The sequence below is a fragment of the Oreochromis aureus genome, linkage group 3 (genome assembly GCF_013358895.1).
Source record: "Oreochromis aureus strain Israel breed Guangdong linkage group 3, ZZ_aureus, whole genome shotgun sequence".
Taxonomy (NCBI): domain Eukaryota; kingdom Metazoa; phylum Chordata; class Actinopteri; order Cichliformes; family Cichlidae; genus Oreochromis; species Oreochromis aureus.
In genome coordinates, this window is record NC_052944.1 from 69,108,839 (window position 1) to 69,126,430 (window position 17,592).

A 17,592-nucleotide genomic window follows, 5' to 3' on the forward strand; every position below is an offset into this window, starting at 1 on the left:
GGGCAGACTGACAGAAGTGAGGCTGCCATATCACGCCATCAGCCCCTCTGGCCATCACCAGTAGGCAGTAGGGGAGGTGTCTTGCCCAAGGACACAGTGACCGAGAATGTCTGAGCCGGGGCTCGAACCGGCAACCTTCTGATTACAAGAAGAACTCCCAACTCTTGAGCCACGATCGCTGATGGTTTTGGAGCAGGTTAAAGTTCGTGTTCCTCCTGAATTACCACTTATATTGCTGAATGGGAAGTGACAACAGTTTCTGACGCTGCTAAATTGGCAAATGAATATGTCCTGACACATAAGAGGCAGTTTGGTAGGAACAGTTTTTCAGTTGGTGCTCCTGTTAAAGCTTTTGGTCAAGCTAAGTTTATGTCATCAGTTCCAATTGTGGTGTGAAGTCCATTAGTTTTGGTCAAGCTTGCCATGGCGATGGACACTGGAAAGCAGAATGTCCCTTGTTGAAAAGGTTCGTACAGGTAAATGGGTTAAGCCTGCGGCTCTTACCTTTCCTGCACGAGAAATTTCAGTAGTCTCTTGGGAAACCCCAGTTTTGACTAAATCTGACTCAGAGACATATTCAGGGTTTGAGGATTTTGTGCTTTTCCAACACGTTCTCACTCCCAACTCGTCAAATGTGTGACGCATGGTCAGGCTCCCTCTGCTTCACTTATCGACGCGCAGGGTACCCCCCTCGCGTCGAGAATTGACGTGCAGGGTCCTCCTATTGAATACTATAGAGCTCCCTAATCGTTGTTTATTGACGACAAGAGATTTCCGCGGAAGAGCCTGTTGTTCGTATATTTATATATTTCCGAAATCACATTGTAGTGACGTGTACTGAACACAATATATTATATAATGTAAACAACTACCTGAGAAACAGCAGATACAGCAGATAAATTAATTATAGGCCATTACTTTTGTATCGTTTATTGCATTTATGGAGGGAGAGGTGTATGCTGGGTAATGGCACAGCTAGCGACACGGTGACTTTATTCACCCGCTTCGCTGTTATCAGTCCATCAGGCGTTATTAGCAGAAATCAGTCCCATAGATATGGGCCATCCACCTGCTAGATTGTTCAGAAGGTTGTTATCATCCATCCAGATGGAGGATCACTAACAGGAGCGTGGAAGACTCCAGAATCCACTCTGGCTGGAATCCGGTGGATACAGCAGTGTTACAGGTAAGACCATTTAAACGGACAGCATTTATAGAATGACTATTAAAAGTCAGCGAGTGTCAATAATGTTAATGTGGTTATGTTGGTAATACAGCGAGTGCTAATATAACAGCTTTAAGATGCATTTGTAGATATTATTACGTGTTTTACCGTCTTTATGGTGCTAGCTTAAAGTTACGGTGTAAACGTTAGCTTATATTGGAGTAAAGCTGTTACTGTTTAAACGATGTTAGCACAGAAATATTAGCTTCTGTCATGACTGATGAAGTTACTAGTTAATAAAGTTTCCAGTAAAGTGATTAATCGCAGCCACAGATTGACAGTAAATATCCCGATTAGCTTCAATGCATCTGTTATAAATATGTGCAAATTTCAGCGCTTCGTTTAAACTGTATGATACTTATACTGACCCAGGGTCAGTGTAAAATACAATCCTAGCTGTGTGAACAAAGCCTGGCTCCTTTAATCCTGCATGACAAACCTCAGGATGCAGGTTATTATTACTCTTTCCTGCTGGCACACCTGTCACACCTGAGAGTCAGCTAGAAGCTTACAGTGACGTGGAAAATCATGCAAAGACTGCCAGACTCTGTAATACTGTAAATGATCAGTGACTCAGGTTAACACTAAACTTTAAACAGTGCCTCTGTGTCTCTGTGTGTGCTGAACATTTAGGATTGAGTCAGGCTGCATTGACTGTGGGACTTTTGACATTTGAAGATTAAACTTTAGCATTATGGCTGCTGGTGGTTTGTAAAGCCTCTACTCAGCTGTATTTTTGTTACTAATTTATGTTTGTTGTTGTTTAACACAGATTTCAGAAGAGCAAATATGAGCACTGTTGCTTAATCCTTAATAGTTTAAAGCAGGACTGGATTGGAAATAAAAAAAAAAATCCACATTCTTCTTCCACAGAAGTTTCATTTGTCAGTGTGGATCTGCTGAGTCACCTGAAGAACTCATTTCATTCTCCACGATGTTGATTTACAGAAATGTTTCACAGGAACTGATTCCTCCCAAAGGGTGAACTAGTGTGTTTCCATAGATTATCTCTGTATGAATGTACTTCTTAAATGAAGGCAAGTGTTTGTCCTGTTTTGTTCCTCAGGTACAGTACGTGATATTAAGGGCAGAAGGTCATCACTGGGGGAAGACAAGAAGCAGACGTACTTCCAAGAGGGAGCTGCAGTGAGGACACAGCCTGGTCACTGAGGTCAGAGGTCAGAATCTGAAACAGCTCAGGTTTATATTCTAGGGGTTATAAAAAAATCGAAATGTATTTATGAAGAAACCTTTAAATAATATTTCAAATAATAGTCATAATTATGATTATTATTAGAAATATCAAACATTTAAGTGAATTTTCTGTTACACGTATTGTCTTAGCCCTGCGATAACTGGCAGCCTGTCTTTGTCCTGTATCAGCTGGGATAGGCTTCATCCTCCCACGACCTTGAATTGGATACATGAATTGTATTGAATTGTATCCCAATTATGTAATCTGATCATTTACAAACTCAAGGTATCCAATCAAAATGTAAGTAATAATGATAAAAATGGGAAAGCAGAAATAAGTGTGACATGAATGTAAATGTGTGAGCTGACATAGAGGACAGCTACATGTAGTCTGAAAAACCTTTGTTGTCAAGTTTGCAGGTCTATCACGAGACATTCTTACATAGAAGAGACTGTTAAAGTCTCTAACTCAGTGAAGCATTATTGGTCCCGTCTGTTTGGATAAATATAATAACCTGATGTATGTTCGTTTATTGACACATTTTCTTAAGTGCTTATCCAGGATCACAGTGGAGCTGCAGCTGGATATGTTCAGTAAAGAAACCTTACAAAAGTTAACATAAACCTGCATCTCTGTACGTTGTTGTCCACAGGATGAGAAAATCAAACTGGAAGACTGTGGAACATGTTAATAAATGTTTGTGTTTATGCCTGTGTCTTTCACAGGAGGCACTGAAAGGTTTCCCTAATAGTTCCTGGTGAATCAAAGCAGGACCATAAAGGTTGCTGGACTGCATGATGGCCTTACCCCTGAGCAGTCATCCTGTTAAAGGAGGAACCAGTTAGAAGCTGTTTTCAAAGTAGCTGAGCAGATTTCACCTCAAGTAAGCGATTAACTGTTTGTTTGTTTGTTCTGCCACTTAAAGAGCATTTAAGGACGTCTTTTGAGTGTTTAGTTGAATTAATTCTACTGGCTCTCATGGTCATTTGTGATTATGGACATATTTTTCATGTACATCAACCATTTAGTAAATTCTATCTATTTAGTAATATCTGTCAGCTATAAAATGTAATATAAATATAAAAATATCTAAATATCTCCTGCCCTTTATATTTTAATGATGTAAGACCAGACGTCTGTTATCGTGTTACATTAGCATTCCTCACATATCAATGAGATGCTGTACAGTACAATCCTACAGACACAGCAGAGGGATAACGACGGCTATTCAACATCGTTACACGACACATTCAAGCTGCATGATGCAGACAAAGTGACTAAATCATCTTTTTTGTGGTCTATTGTCTTCAAACCAGCAGACAAAGCCGATGGCAGAAGATGTTTGGAGAAGAACTTCAGGTCGTGGACTGAAAAGGTATTTTTTTTCTTGTTATCAAAAGACATTTGGAGTGACGGCTTCTACAACTGTGCTGAAGTAAAGCTTACAGGCTAAGAAGTCACAGTGTTGATATTCAGCACAAAGAGAAAATCTCACTTGTTTGAATTTATTTACAATCATAGTTTTTATAAATTCTGACTGTAAACAGCTTTTACAGCTTTGATATTGTTTGACACTCGATATCAGGTGATGGTATTTAATTTAAAGGTTTCTTTGTCCCAATGAGCCATTTACACTGACCAGTGTCACTTTAACTGTAACACATTCATTATTTAGATCCAACATTTCTAAGAGCAATAACTGAATGTAAAAAATGGCAGCCCTCAGGCCAGGTTTAATTGATAGAGATATATGCATGCATTATGAAATTTATGTATCCCAGATCATTTTTATTCATCTAGTCATGGCAGACCCACCCCTTCCTCCCAAGTAAACTGCAACCCAAAAGAACTAGTGGGGTTATTTACACACTCACAACCAGTGTGGGATAAAAAGAGCCACCAAAAACCTGTCAGCCTGCACAGCTAAGATGTGCTAAAAGCCATAAGAGTTAGAAGCTCTGCTTATGGAGAAACTTTCTAAGCCTAACAGGGGACAGGTACTCCTGCCCAAATAACATGATATAACCCCACATACAGCCCAGCCATAAAGTGAACCAAGTCATTTAGTTAGAGACAGCATGGGACCAAATGCATGTAACCAGCCTGCACCAACCTGACATCTCTTCCTCCTGAATTAAATGAATGAATGGATGAAAGTTGAATGACTACAAGCCTAAAGCCACTAGTTCCCACACTGGAGTTCCCTGACACTGTGTTAACTGTACTGAGCTTGTATCAACAGTTGTAACAGGCTAAGCTACCTGAGAAACTGCATTGAACGATTGTTTCTATCTTAATGGTTTCAACTCATATGTTCTGCTTTTTCCTTTCAGTAGATCAAAGCAGCTCGTGCTCTGTCTGCTTCCATTCTGATGGCAAGCAGAAGAAGAAGAAGAAGAAGAAGAAGAAGAAGACTTCAGCCAAGTGGCGTTCATGGTCTCAGTGAACAGTCATGGTCACACACTGCATGTGGTTTTAAAAGCAACATGTCTGTTCACCACAACAATGGAGATGTGTAATATCAGTGCAGCTACGGTTTGTTCTTGAACATCAGTTCTGTTTTCTACTTTGACCACTTAGAACAAAAAAGTGTTGTTTTCAGATTCTTTCTTTTAAATCTGTAAAGTACCTGCTCATTTTTTATTAAAATTAGTTTCACATAAATGTTAGTGTTTCCTTTATGATCTTTTAATGCTTACACTACACTGTACTCGTCTACATTAGAGACATTTCTGTTACCTATGTATGAGACTGGGCTGCTTGACTACAATTTGAAATGGATGCAAACTCACACGGAGCGTGCTATTGTTTGTTTTTAATATGATGGACTGAACACAGGACGTGTCTGACTAAGCAAAGATGAATCTGATCCCATTTCTACCTGTCTCTACTGTTTCAACTGTAATTGTCAGGATATATATTTATTCCAGCTCTCATAGGGCAAAGGAATGACTCAGACTTGTCAAATGTTCTTTGACTTGATAAACAATTTGAAGTTCACAATTTTATTACAAATAAAACTATAATGACAAACATGAACAGCTGTGGTTATTTGTGAGACATGATTTTTTTGAATGTGTTCATATTTAGACAGTGTGCATTTGTATGCTGAAACTGTAATGGTGAACCTGAGGTGATGGTCAACAGAAGGCAAATATACATAAATATAAAACAATATTGAAGTAATGTCTTTACCCTCTGCAGCGTGTGGACGCTGTGCACACAATCACCTTATTCACTGTAGTAAACATGCTAGCTCACGTGACTGACTGTCTCCATGGTTACATCGTATATTATTAGCTATGTAAACAGCTTCCAAAGATGCCGCCATAGCTCTCTGCAGCTGTAACACTTTCACACTTTACAAATCATTCACGTTTTTGATAGTTATGAAGACAGAATATGTTTTTAAGGTCATGCTAGGCTGTTGCTATGGTGGTTGCTGTGGACTAGGGTGGACCGCGCGTCCGATTCCTGTTGTTAGCTGTCCGCCGTAGGAAGGCTGCGTTCCGTTTAGAAGTAGCGCCAGTCTGCCGTAACTCGAACTCAAACCCCGCTTTGTTCTGTAATTAAAGGGCTTTTACAGCCGTTCATGACACACACGCACACACACATAAAGCACTTTGCCTCACCATGAGAATGCAACTTTACTAAAACCTTTAAAGTATCTGATATGGGATAGAAAAATGAAGCAACCAGAGATTTAATGGTGAAGACTCTGGGTTCTGTAGTTCACGTTTTATAGTCCTGAATGACTCACTGCACATCCATATAATTTATTGAAGAGGAGTTTAGAATGCACTTTACATTTAGACTGTTGCTGTTTAATTTTTTACATTATGACCTTGTTATGTCATGAATAAGGTTCACCTGCTGGGGTTTGATGGATCAGCTGGACAATACAGTCAAAGACAGACTTCATCCATCATATGCAAGAATCCTAGTTGGATTTTTGTTTTCACTCATATTTTAGAACCAAATATTGAAAACAACTGTGACAGACTGGATACCTGGTCAGGGTGTACATTACCTTTCACTCAAGCATCCCAGGACAGAGCCCTGCCCCACCATGAGCCTGGGTGGATACGTGGTTATAATATAAAATGACTGATACTGAATATGAATATTTCATGAAAATCAAATTATAATATGAATTCCTAGGTGTTTGTTATATCCAGCAAGAGATTGATTACATATGTCTGAATTGCTAACCCTAACCCTAGCTCAACAGAGCACAATGCCCTGGACTGTCACTATTATTACATGCTGTGAACATAAGTAGCTTTGATCACAGTTTATGTTGTAAAAGAGAAGGAATATTGAAAAAAAGATCAACATTGTGATATTATTTCTTCCAAACTGACCAGAAACATGCTTGTCAGACTCTCACAGCACAGGATCAGACTCACTGTGCATGACGGCTCAGGCCAATAATTGTTAGATTGTCAGTTATTTAGTGCTTCTGTACAGTTAGGCTCACCATCTCTATTTCAGTATAATTAATATGCAGAAAATACTAAAAGTTGATTGTCTTCCAATATTCTAGCATAATTAAAAAACTTTGACTTTGTAAGTACATATTGTTACAGTCCTAATGCCAATATGATTCTTCATAACGCCTGCTTTGAAATACTGAACTTTAAAATTGACCTGATGAAAGATAATTTACAGTGGCAGTCTGTCAGGATAATTCTGACTGTAAGATCACTGTATTAATCTGAATCCTTCTGAAATGTGCTGTGAATGAATGCTGATGCAATTCACTGTGGGAAAGCTGTTAATAAATGAATCTGTGACACATGCAACACATTCACAGAGGAAGAGGACACAAAGGGAGGACACGCAGAGACTGTGTTAAAGTCAGAAATCAAACCTTTAGTCAAAAACAGGCGGCGGTTACAAACAGGAAGACAAGCAGTCCATTAAACAGTCTACAGGGTCAAACATACAGAGAATTCAAACAGCAGTAAAAAATAACTGAACACTGAAAAACTTAAAGCAATGTGTGATGAAACAAAAGGAAGCAGCGCAGTATATTCACTGAATTATCATCAATTACAAAAGAGAAAACGAAGATTTCTAAGGATTTATTTTTAATTGCAGTTAAGAGTGTGGCTGGTAAAGATGGAAGCATACAGAATGTAAACTGTGTGAGTTTGGTGAACTTTGTTAGTAACAAATGAGGTAAAAACAAACAAAAAACCCAGACAAAACACAGAAAGAGACTCTCAGTATTCATTAATAATTAGAAAGCATCTAAACATTCTGGTCATGGATTTTTACAGTCTTAGTTCCGCTCGCTGTCATTATTATAATCATCATGATCAATGGAGAGGTCCTGAGGTGGGCGGGACTGTCTCTGGTGATGTCACCATGAAGGAACAGCGTCTGGCACGTGTTGGTGAAACATCCCAGTACACTGGTGTAGTTTCCTCTCCAGCTGTTTGACATTTGACACTTCAACATTAAGGGGAAGAAGAAGAAACAGTGTTAGGTCAGGTGACCACATGGTTTCTAAAATAACTGACAGGAAGTAACCAGGCCGTTAGAAATGGATGGCATGTGTTTATAGTTACTGTAGTTAGGTAACTCTACTTACCAAAAGCAGAAGCACACAGATGGCAGATCAGATGCTGAATGTTGCAGGAACATGCTCATGTGTGGTGATCATTCAGTGCTGCTCCGGCAGGTTAGACAGTCCAAGACTGATATCCTGCCCATCTGAGAGTTTGAAAACACACATGCAAAGATTTAATTGTATTACAGTCAAAGTTGGATGTTCGTTTTTGTCCTTTAAAAATGTTTGTGTATTTGAAAGCACTAACATTTAAGGATGACTCGGATCGTCTCTCTCTCTAAGAGTGTCTCCTTTAAAGCGGAGACAAGTGTATCCACTGATCCACGCCACTTTACCTGGATGATGACTCTCTCTCCCTCACTCAGAAACACTCCTAAAATAACCAAGCAAATAAATAATACTGAAGATTTACTCACAAAAACATCAAAAATATCTCCCTTTGATTCTATTTCTCCATTCCTGCTGAACATCAGGCAACAAATATCCCAGTAAATCACAGTAAAATGTAAAGCACATATTTTCTCTGCTTTGTCTGCAGAGCCCCTCTGTCAAGAAAAACATATCTGTAAGCATAAAACAAATATACATTTCATAACACGTCACTGGACAAACTTCAGTCAGTTGATTTCCTCTGTGCAGTGCAGACGAGCATCAGTCAGCAAGTCAAGGTGGTGAGAAGGACTCGTGCCCTTTGTGACTCTGCTAGTTCTTCTGAGGAAACACCACCGTCTCTCCACACCGTCACCATCTGTGAGCACAAACGGCCGCTCTGCTCTGCCAGCATGTAGGAAATCACATATCACACACACAAGGGTGAAGAAACATTAGGGCTCAACTTTGGATACTTTAGATTTAAACAGATCAAACTTGCTCTTAGTTTCAACAATCAGTGAACAGACAAACAATGATACCAAACTGATTCTGTATGAATACAATATAGTATTTTCAATACAGGTGTGAAATTAATGTATTAAAACTAATACAGATATATGTATATATATTTTTGATAAATTAGTTTGCTAAATTGAAAAAAAAAATATATTTTCATTTAACAATTGCAACTGAAAGAAATTAAATGTTGAACAAAAATATATTGTCACATTCTGCATTCTCAAATACAAATTTCACAAAGTAAATTTTTGATTAACAGACAAAATATGAATTACAAAAATAGTTGTATATTATTAAAATATTATGCAACCGTGACCAAAGTCAGAATCATCATTACAGTATTGTGGACTTACTGCTTGCCTAATAGTGATAAACTTCAGGGGAGATCATGATGACAGAAAACTGTAAACAACACTCTGAAGTCTGAAGCTGCTTTTCTTGTTTCTGTGACCTCAGCACGCTGACAGACTTGAAGTTGCTAAAGATTTTAAAAATGATAATTACAGGAAGAAACTTCTCTTTTCATCCATTTAATCAAACATTTGATGCCTCAGCTGTCTCAGTCCTAAAGCATTCTGCAACTACAACTAACCTGAGGAGGCTTGGATTTGGCTGCAGGTGCCCCTGTACATCCTTCTCAGCAGCACACATGTGGGTACCATTTAATCACACTTTTTCCTGAGCTTTGCTTCATCACAAGACTAAAGGTGGCATCCCGTGTCACAGTCTTATCATCATCCAATTGGAGAAGAAACATTTACGGTCATCCTGGTTTTGTTTTCTGATCCTGCAAAAAGACTGAGGACAACAAAGCCCAGAGAACAAGAGATACACAACATCCAACATTCAGACTCAACAGCCTCCATAAATGAAGAGCACCACGTTGGTCCCGTTATACTAGATATGAGCATACTTCACATTACTGTGTATGAATAATAATCAAGAGACAAACTTTGAAGATGCAGAGCATGATGTCCCATCATCAGTCTGTAAACAAACATCCAGCAGGCTTCTTTGTTGGCAGAGGTGATGATTCTCCCATCAGGGATCAGTAGCGTGTATTAACCTGTGATATAAGCAGCAGTCACTGAAATGTTACTGTTTCAGATAAGAAATCTAGCACATAAAAGCCAGGGTGGGAGGGATCTCTGCAAACTGACTTACCTCTGCGAGTGTGAGGCTGTTCCTCCAGCCTCAACAAAAATCTGTGACTCTCCAGTCACAGACAAACAAAAAACTCCAGCTGGGAGATAGAAAACGCTGTCTGGGTCTTGCTGGATGTTGCTGGTCAGAGTCCACACATTAGCAGAGTGCTGCGTGGTCCCACTGACCCATGTGGACAGTGACTGTGGAGAACTGTTCTGGCAAACAGAAAAGAGAATTAAAATGACAAAAAGCCAAACAGGATTTCCACAAAGACTCTCTTAGAATCAGCAATCAGAAAATCATTGGTTCATATTACAATTAAATATGACCAGGCTCCTTAAATGTAAGCAGTTAAGATCTGATTTCATTTACATCCTTCACACAGCACATTTGTCCAGGCTGTCAGGTAAACATAGAATTAATCTCAGGTAACATGACTCACAGTAGAGATTCAGTAAGAAAGATTGCCAGCTCTAATATTATTACCACACAATCCAAGGACACAACAGCTCAGATTTCTAGAAGTATTTAAACAAATGTCAGTCTATCCATTCATTTTCTTCTGAATATTCAATTCAGGTTCACAGTGGGAGGGGGGGGGGGTATCGTGGAATTTTGTAAATAAAGTCTGCAACACAGAAAGAGCTGTGATCAAGCTATTTATTACTGCGCGCAGGAGAGCCAACACACATCAAACATCACAGTTCAGTCATGTCAGCTCTGCCACAGAAGTGGTGCTCCTACTCCTTTGTGCATTCCAAGGAAGAGGGAGGAAGTTACAAACTGATCATACCACACTTCACGCGTCTCGCTATGAAACCTAACGGATCAATGGTTATGCTGTTTTGTGCCCTTGGCCTTATCAGCACCTGTAAAGGGAGTTGTTTTCTCAAACTGCTGATGCTGAAGTAAGTTCATCTAGTTTTAGAAACTTTCACTGAACAGTCTATAACAGTGTCACAACTAAGCATATGCATAAGCACTTAAATACTTTAAATGAGAATAATAGAAATTTCTATTACAGGAGCCAGAGCCTGTCCCAGTAGTCATAGGTAGAGCACACCTGGACAGGTACCAGTCTGTCAGAGGACTAACAGAGACACAGACATCAGAGTAACAAATCTATTTAAAATTAATGTAAGCTTGCTGCAGCTGTATGTATGAACATGTGTTTCTGTGCTCACAGTCCACCTCTGAGGAACCTGCAGTTCATTTTAAGTCTACTTTAAACAGACCTCACAAAAGTCTGATGTGGCTGGATCAGTAGTCTGATTTAAGTACGATACCTTTGGCCAGGGATTAATCTGGTACATCGCTTCACTGCAGTCTTACATATTATCCCCACACCTGAATAAAAAATACTGATATTTACATATAACACATTCAGCTGATGCAGCCTGACTCAATCTGATTCCAGATGTTCAGCACACACAGAGACACAGAGGGACTGTTTAAAGTTTAGTGTTAACCTGAGTCACTGATCATTTACAGTATTACAGAGTCTGGCAGTCTTTGCATGATGTCCACGTCACTGTAAGTTTCTAGCTGACTCTCAGGTGTGACAGGTGTGCCAGCAGGAAAGAGTAATAATAACCTGCATCCTGAGGTTTGTCATGCAGGATTAAAGGAGCCAGGCTTTGTTCACACAGCTAGGATTGTATTTTACACTGACCCTGGGTCAGTATAAGTATCATACAGTTTAAACGAAGCACTGAAACTTGCACATATTTATTATAGATGCATTGAAGCTAATCGGGATATTTACTGTTAATCTGTGGCTGCGATTAATCACTTTACTGGAAACTTTATTAACTAGTAACTTCATCAGTCATGACAGAAGCTAATATTTCTGTCCCAACATCGTTTAAACAGTAACAGCTTTACTACAATATAAGCTAACGTTTACACCGTAACTTTAAGCTAGCACCATAAAGACGGTAAAACACGTAATAATATCTACAAATGCATCTTAAAGCTGTTATATTAGCACTCGCTGTATTACTAACATAACCACATTAACATTATTGACACTCGCTGACTTTTAATAGTCATTCTATAAATGCTGTCCGTTTAAATGGTCTTACCTGTAACACTGCTGTATCCACCGGATTCCAGCCAGAGTGGATTCTGGAGTCTTCCACGCTCCTGTTAGTGATCCTCCATCTGGATGGATGAGAACAACCTTCTGAACAATCTAGCAGGTGGAGATGGCCCACATCTATGGGACTGATTTCTGCTAATAACGCCCATTGTATGGACTGATAACAGCCGAAGCGGGTGAATAAAGTCACCCAGTCGCTAGCTGTGCCATTACCCAGCATACACCTCTCCCTCCATAAATGCAATAAACGATACAAAAGTAATAGCCTATAATTAATTTAGCTGCTGTATCTGCTGTTTCTCAGGTAGTTGTTTACATTATATAATATATTGTGTTCAGTACACGTCACTACAATGTGATTTCGAAATATATAAATATACGAACAACAGGCTCTTCATGGAAATCTCTTGTCGTCAATAAACAACGTTTAGGGAGCTCTATAGTATTCAATAGGAGGACCCTGCACGTCAATTCTCGACGCCAGGGGGGTACCCTGCGCGTCGATAAGTGAAGCAGAGAGAGCCTGACCATGCGTCACACATTTGACGAGTTGGGAGTGAGAACGTGTTGGCTTTTCAGAACATACTGATACTGGTGAGTGTGTGCTTGTTCAGGACATAAGTTTAACTACTATCTGTGCCCTACTACACAAAGTCAGGCTGTCATGTAGTTTTGTGGATGACATCTCCACTGGTGTTTGTCCTGCTTTGCCACTTGAGGGCGTACATGTTATTTTGGGGAATGGTTTGGCTGGGAATCGAGTCGGGGCTGACAGTTCTTTGCCAGTTTAATCTACAATACTGAACGAGTTCCATGAGTGTCAACAAGGGCTGCAGCTAAAAGGGATGCAGAGCCTGTAACTCAAACAGAGGAATGTCAAGTTGAACCAGATTTGAATATTCCTGAATATTTGTAAGTTTCCCAGCAAGAGTTAATTCAAGCACAGAGCGCTGATGCTTTGCTGACTGAGCTGCTTCACAAGGTGCAACCTAGTGATGATGCTAGAAGTGCGGCCTCTGGTTATTTTCGGCAGAAGGATGTACTAGTCCGCAAGGGTTGGACTGTGTTGGAAGTCCAGTTGTCCAGATTGCGGTTTGGATTGCGGTTCCAAACCTGCTCCACTGTGTCCCATCCCGGCTGTGAGTAACCCATTTAAACATTTGATCATTGACTGTGTGGGTCCTCTTCCTAGATGAAAATCTGCAGCATACTAACCCCAAGTTGCTTTCTGATGCATCCATCAGAGTGTGAATAATGGGTGAGAATTGGTGAATGAGGCCTGTCGCATAAAGCATTTTGAGTGATCAGGTAAAGTAGAAAAGCGCTATAAAGGAACCACTTTATTTACATTTTCCAAAAAAATCCAGTTATGGTATGGGATCATAATCATGCAGTAAAATTAAGCCGTTACCAATAAGATGCTCAGATCAAAATCCATACTACTAAATTTTCTATTATAGTTTCTCAACAGTATTTGTTTTCATTTGTTTACTGGTTTGCACACTTTATTATAAGATTTTTATTGAAAAAAAAAAATAGACGACTAAACCACCATGGCTGGGCCGATGGCATTTGCATGCTTCGCAGCTAGAGATGGGCACCGGTATCCGTTGCCATTATGGCACCGGTTCTGACATAAACAGTAGTAACCAGACCAAAAAGCAGCGCACATTTCGGTGCTTTAATTCGGTGCTTTTTTTTTTTCCTGAGATGTCATACACTTTGGATTCTCACCAATCATTTTATGTTTCCGAGGATAGTAGGCGGGACCAGGTACGTATGTTCTTTTAGAGAAGAGCTACAGATCAAAAATGCCCAAGGAGAAGCGGTCAAAAGTCTGGCTGTGCTTCACAGCAAAAGATGCAAACTCAGCAGCCTGCAACAAGTGCTTTAAGGTGATATTGTGCAAAGGAGGTAACACCTCAAATCTGACAACCAACCTGGCAATGCATAGCGTTTTTCTAAAAGCCGAGAAATGCACCGTATTTCATAGCTTGCTGCGAGACCTCACACCAGCACATCTACTGCGGGTGTGGTGCCTGTTATCAGACTCTGAGTTAGCAATATCCCCCAAGATCCCGAAGAGTAGAGCCCTGGCCCCTATCCCTGCCAGTGTAGCAGAAATGATGACGGATGATGATGGCAGCAGCAGCCGTTCTTCTCTGGGCGAGTAGCTTTATTTATCTGGGTACTGAACATTTAAAAGAGCTATGAAAATGTCTGTGTGCTGATACTTCTTCTTCTTCATCCTGGCGTTGTTCCCGCTGGCACAGGGTCCGCTCTTCGGCAAAGGTTTCTCCATTTGGTTCTGTCCAAGGCGTCCTCAGGTGATGCCTTGATGGTCTTAATGTCCTCCTTAATTTTGTCCATCCACCGTTTCTTCGGTCTGCCTCGAGGCCGGCATCCTTCTGGGTCGATCATCATTGCCATTTTTGCTACAGAGTTCTCATCTCTTCGAATTACGTGTCCATACCACCTCAGGCGGGACTTGAGCATCTTTTCCTTAATTGGGGCAACACCTAGTCGCTTCCGTATGTCTTTGTTCGTAACACGGTCCCGTCTTGTAATTCCCAGGCTCCATCGGAGCATGTGCATCTCCATGGTGTTTAGGGCCTGTTAATGTGTGGTCAATGCGGGCCAACATGTGGAACCATACAGGGCTACTGGGCGGACCACCGCTTTGTAGATTTTTCCCTTGAGTCGATCTGACATTCTTCTGTCGCAAAGGACACCAGTGACCTGTCGCCATTTTAACCAGGTTGCATGTATTCGTGCTCGGACATCAGAGGTTATATTTCCATCGTAGCTGATGACTGAGCCCAAGTAGCGGAACTCTCCTGTCTTCTTCAACTCTTCGTTGTCAATTATGATGGTGCCATCAGTTTGGGGGCCTCCTTCCAGGTATTCGGCCTTTTTCGTAGTGAGCCACATACCATATTCATCGAGCCGGGTCTTCCAGAGTTGCGTCGTCATTTGGGTCTGTTCTCTGTCTTTGCTGGTGAGGAATACGTCATCGGCAAAGAGGAGAGACCATGGATGAGGTAACTGGAGGTCGGCCGTGATGGTATCCATACATAGCATGAAGAGGAGGGGTGACAGAGCTGACCCTTGGTGGACTCCAACACTAACTGGGAAGGGAGGTGATAGTCCAGCGGCGCATCGGACTGAACTGGTGGTGTTGTCGTAGAGGAGCTGTATCCATTTGATGTACACCTGAGGGACACCATGCGATCTTAGGGAGTGCCATATGAGGTCATGGGGTACCCTGTCGAAAGCCTTTTCAAGGTCTAGGAAGGCCATATGTACCGTCTTGTTCTTTTCCCTGTGCTTCTCCAGCAGGAGGGAAAAGAACAAGACGGTACATATAGCCTTCCTGTGTGCTGATACTCCCCATCCAAAGTGAGAGAGCTTAAGAGGTTCAGGAAAGAATGATGGTAAAAAGAGACAAAAAAATAGTTGTGCTTCCAAAAGGTGCTTCAACAAAGTTTTGAACAAAGGTTATACATATACAATAAATTATTTCTATATTTTGTTTTTTTTAATAAATTTGCAACAATTTTAACAATTTGTCTTTGACATTGTAGTGTGTCGTGTGTAGAGATGAAAATGAATTTAATCCATCTTGGAATAACACTGTAACATGACAAAAGAACAGTTTTCTCAATATTTTCCAGATGGACTTTAATTCTTTAACCAAGTATCTGTATTTTCCAAATATTTCAAAATTACAAAACTGAATTCTTGTTTAACACAGTACATGTGACACAAACTTCTCTGAGCTGTAATATGACACAGCACATCTCATAGTAAAGTAATAAACCAGGACCTATTGCAAGTGTCGGGAGTGCTGGAATATTATGCTGCTATTATTTGCTGCTATTTTTATGATCATTATTACTATTCCATTAATTATTAATATTGATATTGCATTTAGATGTTTAAACATATTGGCACCCAATTAAGCTTTTATTACAAGTCCAGTAAGAACCACTTTAAACTATTGAGTTGAATCTATAATTTTAAAGGCTTTTGAATGTTTTTATATTCTTACACTGAAGTCTTCAGTGGGTGAGAAACTGAGCTGCAGGGACAGGAAATATACTCTGTGCCAAAATGAGACAGGAAACGCCATGCTTTGCAAAAGTGAAACCGAAAGCAGAGTCTGAGTGCAAGTACTTTGAGTAGGTTATGAATCTGTAGTATCTTTTATCTTTGGATTAAGCTTTTAGTAGAGGTTAAAACATTTACTCAACATATTACATATATAGTTCCAGTTAGGTTATTACATGTAAGGATGAGCCTCTGTTCTGGTGAAAGGTCAGAAGTGCAACGGGTGAGATGAGAGAGCATTTAAGGACGAGACACACATACACACACATAGTTTCAGTTGCGTACGGGCTGGCCTTCTGTCTGGTGGAAAGGTTACAAGGTTTAGCTGATGAAGTGAAGGGTGAAACAAAGGGCAGCAGAAGCTGACACACACATACACCCACATACACACACACATATTAGTTAGACTCAGTTATATAGGTAAGAGTTTAATCATGTTTTGCTTGCAACTGCAAAGTTGTGCCTGCATGAGTGACAGTTTGTGCAGAACGTGGGCCTGATGTTCCAGAAGATAAGCCTGGGCAGGATGGTGACAGGAAGCACCTGGGTTCGAGCCGAAGACGATGTTCTTTTAAACTGTGTTCAAAGTTAACTGAACGGTTGTGGTTTTGGATTGACGTATGCTGTACTGGATCTGCCTGGCAACAGAAACCCTATAAAGCCTTTGTTCTGACTATTGTAAGACAGTTCAACACTGAATCTGCACAAGTGTTGGACTCCACATGTGTATTCATTAAAATGTCGTCTAATTGCACCCGGAGAATCAGTGGTCATTATTTTTGGTCTTCCTCCTCAAATTCTGAACCCTTAACACAAGATAAATGACAACATCTCTGTGTTTTGAGTCTGCATTCTAACTGTTGTCTCCTCAGTGGGTTGGTGGGTGTGAAATGAGGACAATGAAACCTGTTTCAGAAGATTCTGCTCTGTAACAAATCAAAACTGAATACAACGTGTCCTTTAGCTGAGTGAGCTGAATGTCTCAGAGTGTAGGAAAGTCAACATTCCAGTACTGACACACTCACTGGGGGCATCAAGGAAGTAAAGGCATACAGCAGTAGCTGAAGTGGAAATGACCTCAGCACACTCCGAGGACGAGGTGTTTCACGTCAATCCTGTACTCCATCCACTGAAGAGAAGTTCAGCAGTTTTCAAAGCCCTCATCCATAAACCAAAGCTTGACATTGGAGTTAAGGACACACGGTCATTGTGTCTTTGTACCTTCTGGAACAGATTCAAGAAGTCTGAATAAAACCACTGCAGTCATCACTGCAGAATTATCTCGATCTGTTTAAGATTGAAAAAAAAAATTGGATATGCTTCAAATAATTTTTAGAGAAACAGTT

The 17,592-nt window shown here is 40.3% G+C and overlaps 1 protein-coding gene and 3 long non-coding RNA genes across 7 annotated transcripts in view; 1 reads left to right on the top strand and 3 right to left on the bottom strand.

The window, feature by feature from the left end:
- The first annotated feature begins 1,171 nt into the window (after positions 1–1,171).
- LOC120437428 lies at positions 1,172–5,180 on the top strand. Its single transcript, XR_005611117.1, has 5 exons — positions 1,172–1,186; positions 2,292–2,403; positions 3,146–3,303; positions 3,737–3,795; positions 4,754–5,180. It is a non-coding gene; the product is annotated as an uncharacterized LOC120437428 (long non-coding RNA).
- A 2,341-nt stretch (positions 5,181–7,521) lies between these two features.
- LOC120437765 lies at positions 7,522–8,276 on the bottom strand. The gene is made up of 3 exons (XR_005611396.1): positions 8,246–8,276; positions 8,020–8,141; positions 7,522–7,877 (listed from the first exon to the last, which is right to left on the bottom strand). It is a non-coding gene; the product is annotated as an uncharacterized LOC120437765 (long non-coding RNA).
- A 60-nt stretch (positions 8,277–8,336) lies between these two features.
- On the bottom strand, positions 8,337–12,183 carry LOC120437764. 4 transcript variants are annotated; one of them, XR_005611393.1, is made up of 6 exons: positions 12,120–12,172; positions 10,054–10,250; positions 9,482–9,955; positions 9,243–9,367; positions 8,611–8,772; positions 8,337–8,371 (listed from the first exon to the last, which is right to left on the bottom strand). It is a non-coding gene; the product is annotated as an uncharacterized LOC120437764 (long non-coding RNA). The 4 variants fall into 4 exon arrangements; XR_005611395.1 differs by lacking the exon at positions 8,337–8,371 and having other exon boundaries at positions 8,450–8,772; positions 9,482–9,687; positions 9,842–9,955; XR_005611394.1 differs by lacking the exon at positions 8,337–8,371 and having other exon boundaries at positions 8,450–8,772; positions 10,054–10,245; positions 12,120–12,183.
- A 4,826-nt stretch (positions 12,184–17,009) lies between these two features.
- The window catches only part of LOC116328673 (protein NLRC3-like), a 32,467-nt gene continuing 31,884 nt past the window's right edge, over positions 17,010–17,592 (bottom strand). Inside the window, exon 11 of the mRNA XM_039608018.1 lies at positions 17,010–17,533. The gene's annotated coding sequence lies outside the window, so the exon portion shown is untranslated. The remainder of the gene's footprint in view (positions 17,534–17,592) is intronic.